Source organism: Xenopus laevis, chromosome 8L, assembly GCF_017654675.1.
Source record: "Xenopus laevis strain J_2021 chromosome 8L, Xenopus_laevis_v10.1, whole genome shotgun sequence".
Classification (NCBI taxonomy): domain Eukaryota; kingdom Metazoa; phylum Chordata; class Amphibia; order Anura; family Pipidae; genus Xenopus; species Xenopus laevis.
This window is the reverse complement of record NC_054385.1, coordinates 36566231-36576429: the sequence shown is the minus strand read 5'-3', so window position 1 is coordinate 36576429 and position 10199 is coordinate 36566231. Positions and strand designations below refer to the sequence as shown.

Sequence of the window (10199 nt, the reverse complement as noted above, 5' to 3'; positions counted from 1 at the left end):
ACTTCTTCCTGTTACAGTTAGTGTTGTAGTATTTCTGGTCAGGTGATCTCTGAGGCAGCACAGATAGAGTCACAAAATGGTGGTTCAAGGCAAGAGATGTAAAAGGGCAATATTTATGTAAATATATATTCCAGTTTGGTAAGATTCTTTAATATGTCATTCAATTTGATATAAACTATCTGTTGCTTAAGTATTCATTTTGGGGGTATAGTTTTCCTTTAATCATCAACAAATAATTTCAATCAGTCTGCTACAAGTTACAAAATAAAAGATTTGATTGGTTGCTATGGGTACCTGCACTGGTCCAGTTTAGCAACTATGTTAGTTATTGCTACTGTTGGCTTAGTAGGACTTACTCCTGAGAGAAGTTCTTGTTCTTACTAGATCAGATGACTTACTAGATCAAATGACTGCTAGGAACTCTACATATTATGCTTCCAAGGCCTAGACTAGCAATCTGTGGGTTCTGGCAAATGGCAGACTCATTCTCATCCCAACAACTCTATCCATTACTTACTTTTGAATTATAAATGCCCAGATAACATGGGCTAAAGATATGTGATAAAATGATAACAAGAAGGAAGTGGAGACATTAAAAAACAGTTTTAAGCATATATTTTAAATATTCACATCAGCCTGTGTCCCAGTGGAGCTTCCAATCTAAGATTCCTATCATATTCACATACACACTAGGGTCACATTGATCATACGACTATAGACCTGTCTCTATGTTTTTGAGGAAATGGAAGCAAATTAAGGAAATACACAAAGACTTGAAGAGAACATACTAAATCCTTGCAGGTAGGAATTTTACTCCAGATCCCAGCACTGCAAGAAATATTTATATTACAGTCCATTCTAGTCTCCTTCTACCTGGAACTACTTGCATTCTATGACTACAGACGCCATTGACTGCTTACACTAGGTCACAAAGACCCTTTCCTAGTAAGTCTGTTACTAGGGGCTACTGGCCCCAGGCCCCCTCCGGTCCCCTCTTGCCACTCCAGTGCCGGGTATGTGTGTATGTGCAGAAGTATAATATAAACTGTCAGAATGAGGTATTTCAGTACTGCAAGAATAGGAGGAGAGAAATATACTAATAAATTAGTATAAATAAGGCAGAACAGGGCAAAAAATAAGATGCATTGTGAATTTATTTTACATTTTAATGCCCCACAAAGTCTCCATTCTCATGCCTTTTCAAGACACCTGCCAACCTCCTTTAGCCTTCCAGTAAACTACACAAGCTGCAGAACTTACCAGAACTTATACTTCCAGAACTTATACTATAAAAAGATTGATCTTTCTTACACAGCTCCAGCAGATGGCAGTGTTACAGCAAGCTTACTGCAAGCTAAAGGGAATGTGTTGTCTGACTCTCTGCCTTGTGGCAGCAACTCATCTTCTGAGCTCAGGTACAGATTAAGGGGTAATAAAGTCCACTCTTGGAACATCAGTGAAACCAGACTGTGAGAGTCACAAGTGGACTCACCAATCTCTTCCTAAGAGCTGAAACAATACTTTACCCTAGAAGGGACAAAAATGTAGTTGATGGGGAGAGGATCCCAGCCTGTAGTACAGTTAGGGTGATACAGGGGCTGAACACTTATTTATGATTTTCAGTTTTCTAGAAACCAAATCAGATTTGCTGTTACATCCATATTGTAACACTAATTTGGTTACTGTCTCTTTAAATCACCACTTACCCTTGGCAATCCAGGGGCCCTGAGTCCCTTTTGCATTGAAAAGTACTGGGAACTGGGAATTACAGCGCAGTGCCTCCACCTAGTGAACACTGAGGAAGACACCTCAGGGGGTTACACTAGGAATAATAAAACACACAGTTTGCAATTTGAACCAATATAAACTTTATATAAACAATAAGTAAACACTTGGGCAACTAATACACTCTGCACTCCTACACTGGGGACACGTGGGACACTCCCTAAACCACTATTAGGTGCTTAACTGTTGCTTCACACAGTCCTTGGTAGATATCACAGTCCTTGGTAGATATCACAGTCCCAATCCTCCTGAAGGGGTTAATAATCACACAGTTCAAATGATTGTCCCTTCCCCAGAGCTCTTACTCCCCAGGTAGCGCTACCTTATTCCCCAAAAGTACCTCTCCCTTTTGAATGTTGGCAGCAGCTCTCTCGTAGCAGGTAAAGGGTTAACAGCTGTCTTCAGTATGGGGCCCCACGCTTGTATCCGTGCCAGTATCCTCCCTTGGGTGGCTCACTCACCGGGGTGCTCTCAGAGGAATTCACACTGGAGATCACACACAGCTCTGCAGCAGAATCAGTCTCACTAGTGGCACCTTTCTCCTTCTGAGTTTGCAGCAACTTGGCAGGGGACAGGCTGGGCTCAATCTCCCCAGATTCAGCAGCTTCTTCTCTGCACCTCACAGTCTTACAGCTACTCACGCTGGCTCTCTCAGCTCTCTTCCTGGGAGACCCTGTGCTTTTGGCTCCAAAGTCAGGCACACCCTTTCTCCCCAGGATGCACTGGGGTTCCCAGCCAATCGGGTCACTATCCAGCATGCAACTGGGCTGGATGATGTCACTTTCAGCATCAATATCAGGGGGAACCCGGTCACGATCTATCTCTTTAGGGCTTTCTATAAGAACATTTAGTAGGACCCCAGCAGAATCTCTCCGTGACGCAGCCACTCTTGGGCGGTAAAAAGTCTGTTCCCCATCGAGAATTTGGTAAATAAATTCTTCTTTCACTCTGGGCACCATAGGCCCTACAGCGGCAACCTTTCGAGGGTTAAGTCCCAATGCAGTACACCACTGGCGAACAGTTTGTGGAGTTTCAAATGAAGACATATTTTCATCAAACATATCCAGCTTCCCAGTCGACATCTCAGCAGTGCCTCCAAAATGTAACACTAATTTGGTTACTGTCTCTTTAAATCACCACTTACCCTTGGCAATCCAGGGGCCCTGAGTCCCTTTTGCATTGAAAAGTACTGGGAACTGGGAATTACAGCGCAGTGCCTCCACCTAGTGAACACTGAGGAAGACACCTCAGGGGGTTACACTAGGAATAATAAAACACACAGTTTGCAATTTGAACCAATATAAACTTTATATAAACAAAAAGTAAACACTTGGGCAACTAATACACTCTGCACTCCTACACTGGGGACACGTGGGACACTCCCTAAACCACTATTAGGTGCTTAACTGTTGCTTCACACAGTCCTTGGTAGATATCACAGTCCTTGGTAGATATCACAGTCCCAATCCTCCTGAAGGGGTTAATAATCACACAGTTCAAATGATTGTCCCTTCCCCAGAGCTCTTACTCCCCAGGTAGCGCTACCTTATTCCCCAAAAGTACCTCTCCCTTTTGAATGTTGGCAGCAGCTCTCTCGTAGCAGGTAAAGGGTTAACAGCTGTCTTCAGTATGGGGCCCCACGCTTGTATCCGTGCCAGTATCCTCCCTTGGGTGGCTCACTCACCGGGGTGCTCTCAGAGGAATTCACACTGGAGATCACACACAGCTCTGCAGCAGAATCAGTCTCACTAGTGGCACCTTTCTCCTTCTGAGTTTGCAGCAACTTGGCAGGGGACAGGCTGGGCTCAATCTCCCCAGATTCAGCAGCTTCTTCTCTGCACCTCACAGTCTTACAGCTACTCACGCTGGCTCTCTCAGCTCTCTTCCTGGGAGACCCTGTGCTTTTGGCTCCAAAGTCAGGCACACCCTTTCTCCCCAGGATGCACTGGGGTTCCCAGCCAATCGGGTCACTATCCAGCATGCAACTGGGCTGGATGATGTCACTGGAAGACAAACAGGGGAAGGATTCTTCCTGTCCCCTACAATATCTTCATGTATCTGTAACCTTGTTAGGAAAGCCTGACTTAATATTGCACCAAAAATTGAACTTTGACCCCTTCCCCCTGTTCCCTCACAAGAAAAACAGCATGAATTACCATTAAATAACAATGAAATGAGCTTTTATGATGACTGTACATAAAGGGTGTCTTTATTCTTTCATGCAGAGTCATTAGAAAATGAAGGGTTAAACAATGGTTTCCATATTTTACACAGTATAGTGTTTGGCTTTGGGACAACATAACAATTGCATTTTAGGTAGGAACAATTATAATATATTTAATATGGTTCTGGCTGCTCTTTTAAAGTTCATCTTATTGATGCCTACACCAAAGCCTAACAACAGCTAATTTGCATATCTTCCTTGTGATTTCTTGCTTTAAACGGGAACATATTTCCCCAATCGTCAACATACTGATAGTACAATGACATCATTAATCAGTTCTTTTTCATTCATGTTATTAGAATAACAGTTTTAGCATAGTATTACTACACCACACTCCTCATTGTCAGACTAAGTTAATTTGTTATATTGTTATTCTTTACATAATATCATGTTTATCCAGATAAAATACATTATGTTAGAATTTTAAAAATAACTTTGAAATTGTGTAAATTGCAGAAGTGCTAAATTGCAGCCTGGGCAGTTTTAAACTGATTTGTTTTTATAATTATACAGGTTTATATTTGCTTATGTATTGAAAGCTAAAAGTAAATGAAAATCAAACTAATATGTAGCTATTCTATGGGAAAATATCAATATTTTGAGAAACCTCCTCCCTCCCCTGCAGACAGACAGATAGGGAATTCCTATTGTGTGCAATGACTCAGGTATCCAGGTGAGGAAATACAGACAGACTTCCTTGTAGGAGTATCATCTTCCCCCTCCCTGACTCTCCTGCCGTGTGTATAAAAAGCAGAGACAGGTTTCCTTCCCACACTGTTGTGCTCCTTACCGCAGAGACACCTTTGTGTTTGCAGCTCTCCCTGAAACTATGGCTAAGAAGGTGGCAGTGATCCTTGCTGGCTGTGGGGTTTATGATGGCAGTGAGATTCACGAGTCGTCGGCTGTATACGTTCACCTTAGCAGAGCCGGAGCTCAGGTAAAAGTTTACTTTACAAACTATGCAAATTACCTTCTCACTGTTACAGAATACACCAAGAGCTCAATTTGTGCTTCATTACATCTTTATTCTTATTACTGTTACTAACTGCACTTTGCTAAGGGATCTGTTCAGGCACATGTTCCCTTTCTTACAATCTAAATATTGGGTGCCTGAGACACAGGGAAATTATGTGACTCAGCAAAGACTGTGGTTTAGCATGTGATATGATTCGAACCCTGGAACCCCTGAAACAATCTTTCTCTTTCATGGGCTGTGTGTGTGCTTTTTTTATTTTGCCCCTGCCATTCAGACTAAAACAGCATACACTGAATTATTCATCACACTCATGTACATTTTATCTAATGTGGCAATATGAATTGCTTTATAGGCATGCCTAGGCACCCAGAACTTTGAAAGCGAACAATTATTATTGTTAATAATAATAATTATTAATAATCTATTATCCTAAACCCCCACCCCCTGTCCTAGACTAATGGATGTACTGCTGTTCTGGCAATGGTCCGATACAATATGAATTTATATTGTGATACTGTTTGATTCTTCCCATCTGGAGCTTTATATTGTTATGCCAGTTCTACCCTAAAAACTTTCTGAAAAGGGACAGTCATTTTATTACAGGGGTTTATGGGTAAAACTCTTACAGTTTTTCATATGAATCAGCTTGTTGTCTGTAGTTGCTATGAATTATTGTTCCAGTGCCAGTTAGCAAGCTGCAGCAAGCGATCCAGGTGTTGGCCAACATTTCTTATTTACAGTTTCACTTTAAATCCATGGAGCTTTGTACCTGATGCAAGACACAGACTGCTTTAATTTCTGAGACAAGACTGTTTATGTACTATAATAATCACCTATAATACTTTTTTCTGAGGTTTCCTATCCCACTAAATTCAGTTCTATATTCTTTATTCTATCTGGCTATAAGACCTCTTACAAACAGTATGGGAACCTTGCAATATATTCTTTCCCTTTGAAATGCTTTTATTTCTACCCTGTGATTCCCATGCACTACATGTGACATTGGCCTTATACTATAAGGACTCATGTTACTTACAAATATGGATAAAGAGAAAGTCCTAATAGGTTGTGGTTACAAGTAACTTCATTCTGAGCTGAGCACTTCTTTCCCCATCATGGGGGTCAATAGCAGCTGAAACAGCTCTGAGCAAGGAAACACTTCTGTCCCAACAAGGGTGAGATGTCTTCTGCTACTTCTCTGCTGATACAACATGATCATAGACATAGGCTCAGATTCCTGTATTCAGTCTTTATAAACCTGCCAGTTTGCTGTTGGATTAACAAATGTAATATTTTCCTCCCACAGACTGAATTTTTTGCCCCAAACATAGATCAGATGCACGTAGTGAATCACATCAAAGGGCTGCCCACAGAAGATAAACGTAATGTGCTTGAGGAGAGCGCACGGATTGCAAGAGGGAATATCAAAGACCTTAAAGATCTTGACGTTAGTGAATATGATGCAGTTATTATACCAGGTAACATAGATCTTTCTGGGTCTATACACAATACATACAAATGTTAAGTTTCTAGAAGAAATCATTAAACTGTGAATGTGTTTTTGGTTATTCATTATTGATTTATCATTGAATTTTAGGAGGTTTTGGAGTTGCCAAAAACCTTTCTACCTGGGCTGTGAAAGGAAAGGATTGTTCAGTTGCAAAAGAGGTTGAAGCAGTTATCAAAGGATTCCATGGAGCCAAGAAACCCATCGGTTTGTGCTGTATCTCCCCCGTACTGGCTGCAAAGCTCTTTCCTGGATGTGAACTGACTGTCGGCTGTGATACAGAGTGTGAAAAGTACGTCCAACCTTTGGTAGCACTTTTAAAAACTCAACATAAAACTATAACTAAAAAACTAAAAAAAACTTGTTCCTAAATTGGATGAAAGTTGAATAGACATTCAGAGACTTGTGTATCTGGAATAGAGAGAGAACTGCATTTCTGGATAAATACCCAAAATTAGAGACAACTGAAGCCTAAATAGGCCAAAGAGACCCCTTCTACAAGCCCATTATAACAACACTTGGGGCAGTCCATAAATCCCAGGTAGTAACATAGCAAAAATATCAGCACAGTTTTGCCCTATGCTGTACCCTTGAATGAGAGAACACCCAGGTTCGTAAAGATTAATCTGTATATCAATAGTCCTTTTAAATTTCTGAAGACCCAATGTAGTATGTAATTGTATTTTAGTACCTTGCAAGGACCTTATTCTCCATCTAGCCTGCAGGGGCTCATTGATTTTGTCTCTAAAACTGGAAATACAGAGACATTTTAACATAAAAGTCTCTCTATGTAAAAATGAGAAGTTGCTGTTGTCCCTAAACTTTCATTTGTTTGTTCTATAGGTGGCCATATGCAGGCACAGCAGCTGCCATTAAGGAGCTCGGCTGCAAGCACATCAACAAGCAAGTGAGTGAAGTCCATGTGGATGCAAAGAACAAGTTGGTCACCACCAGCGCCTTTATGTGTAACAGTCCAGTTCATGAGATTTATGACGGCATTGGGGAAATGGTGAAATCCGTTCTGAAGCTAACAAATTGATAACAGTATTCACAATAGTTATTTAAAATGTGTATTTATATATCATACAATAAAATTGCATCCTTTCACCAGAATATTTTGTGAGCCTTTTCACTTGATCCTTACACAGATTGTAATGAAAGATATTGACAACTCAGCTAATGTCTGATGGCTCTATGATGGGATTGGGAGCTTATTTGCAGTTCAGATAAGGTTTTAGAATGTTTAGAAACATTAAAGGAGATATATAGGATATGTAAAATAAAAACAAGTTACAGTATGTAGACAATAATGGATAATACATAGTGATGTTTTTACTTGGGGCTAAACATTAATATTTTCTTCAAAAACATCCACTTTATTGGAGCTCCTATAGATCTGTTACAGTCGCTGTCTGTGTTTCAAATGAGGGGTGGGCGTGTCCTAAAGGTCCCTGCCAGAAACACAGTAGGAAGGGAGTAGCCAATCACAGCCCTGCAGTCACACAAACAAAGAAAGACTTCAGTTCTCTATCAGGTCAGCCTAGCTGCTGATTGGTTCCTATCCTACAGTGCTGTGTGCTGCCGGCTCCCCTACACAGCCAGAGAATTCAGCGGGCAGGAATTGGAACAGATGGGGAGGGCTTTTTGAGTTTTGGGGGAATTTTTAAATAAATGAGCCCCAAACACATATTTTTTAAGCACAATCCTTCTATATTTACAGGAGTATTATGCACTGGCAGATTCTTGTTATTACACAATATGCCTCCTTTACTGGTACATAACAGTAACATTATTTATCACAACCAATCAGCAAATCTCTTTGATCAGCCTATTGCAGGTATGATACAAACAAATGATTGGTTTCTGTGAGTATGTATGAGGTAGTTACTATATATATATATATATATATATATATATATATATATATCTGCCTTTTGCTGACCGTGCGCCTGTCCAGCTTGAGCCATATCTATAGCAACAGCCAGGTGGTGTTTTACAACAGCTAAATACCCTCTCCCACCTTCACAGTTTAACATTTTGATTGCAAGAAATTTAGATAGAAAAAGAAACCCCACCAATAGTTACTGTTATATAATTACCAGGTTTAAAAGAAGTACTATTAACTATTATGTTCAACCATACCTATATAAAATGAATAAATAAAGTGCTGTGCAATTTAAATAAAGTGCTGGTGCAGTTATTATTCAACTAAGTTATCCTAAATAACTTAAAGTGAAAAAATTGATAAGGATAATCAATTTCTATGAAGCTAAGTTCATCTAAAAATTAGTAATACTTCACAAATTCATCCAGGATTTAGCTAATTATGTATAATTCATTAAATAATTTTAAACAAAAAGAAAAAATTTGGATATTTCAATTAATATTTCAGAAATCACAATTGATTATCAAATCAGTGCAATAAATTAATGTGTATGATCTAGATAATTAATTGGCTGAATAAAAGGTAGTATAAAAAATTACCATAATTGAGAGTGGGTTAACAAAATCTGTAGTCACAATCCATAAAACAGTTAATAGAAATTGGAAACAAATATAGATGGTGGAGTTGTCCCGTAAACTAGCTGCCTGATTTTTTCTAGATCCTGGGACACCACAAATATAAGTCAGGACAGGGTAACCGGGGCTGTGGCCTTGGTATTTAACTTGCCCTAGATGTTTAGAGAGTAACCCTAAAAAGCCAAAAACCCACGGCCCCTTAGAATGGAAGGAAGAATGAAGAGGTTGTAAAGAATAGGAGAGGATTTGACCCAACAGCACTTCGCCCCACTTCCGTTACACTCAGAACCAGACTGTTGATCTATAAGCTAAATTTAAAGAAAAAATCGTGTTGAATCAAGAGAACAATTAGAATCTCCAGGGAACGCCGACATACGTTTCGCTAAAGAGCTATATCAAGGCGAAAAAACATTTTGCTCTTAACAAAGTTATAGATTTACAAACAGGTCTCCAGAATTCAATAAAAAAAGAAAATATTAGTTTGGGGCTGCTACACTGGGCATCTCTTATTTACACTAAAATATGCCTGCATAATACTATCATAATAAACTCACTCTCTCACCCCACTAGTAAATCTAAGCTTTGACTCACATTCTACTACAGAAAGTATACAATGTAATATAAAAGCTCAGGCATTCACTAGTACAATATCTTAAAGGTGTGGGTCACCTTTCTGTGTTCAAAATTCTGCTGTGGTTTGTAGATGGCAGTGTTATAGTGGAGTTCTTGGCAGATCTGTGAATTGTGAGGGAAAACATGCCAGGCTGTAACTTTTTTATGCTTTGCAAAGAAACCCATATTAGTAAATGACATGCTAAATTATGAGCAAATCCCCAGTTTACTATTATAGAATATGCAGTTGAAAATACACATATTACACAAGAATAAGTTTGGATTGTATTGTATCTATGTATACAGTGCTACGGGATATATTTATATAATATATTTTAGTAATGCTCCTGAGAAGGATGGTTTAGTCATGGAATGTGTGTGGATGAGGGAAAGGTCTAATGCCAGTCAGTGTGACTCCTACACACCTTGCTGGGGAGACCTGGTGTAGGGTGACATTGCTTACTGTAAGGTAGAACAGTTGTATTTAGAAGAGAATATGATCAACTCAGTCTCTGACATATTATGTGTCAGGCAAGCAGCCATCCATGCTACTGTTGTAGTTACAGTGCCTTTAA

General features: G+C 39.6%; 1 pseudogene across 1 annotated transcript; it reads left to right on the top strand.

Annotated features, from left to right (window-relative positions):
- Nucleotides 1-4650: 4650 nt before the first annotated feature.
- gatd3alb.1.L lies at nt 4651-7605 on the top strand (annotated as a pseudogene). The gene is made up of 4 exons (XR_001932623.1): nt 4651-4946; nt 6292-6463; nt 6583-6784; nt 7336-7605. The product of XR_001932623.1 is annotated as a glutamine amidotransferase like class 1 domain containing 3A-like gene b1 L homeolog (transcript).
- The last annotated feature ends 2594 nt before the right edge of the window (nt 7606-10199 follow it).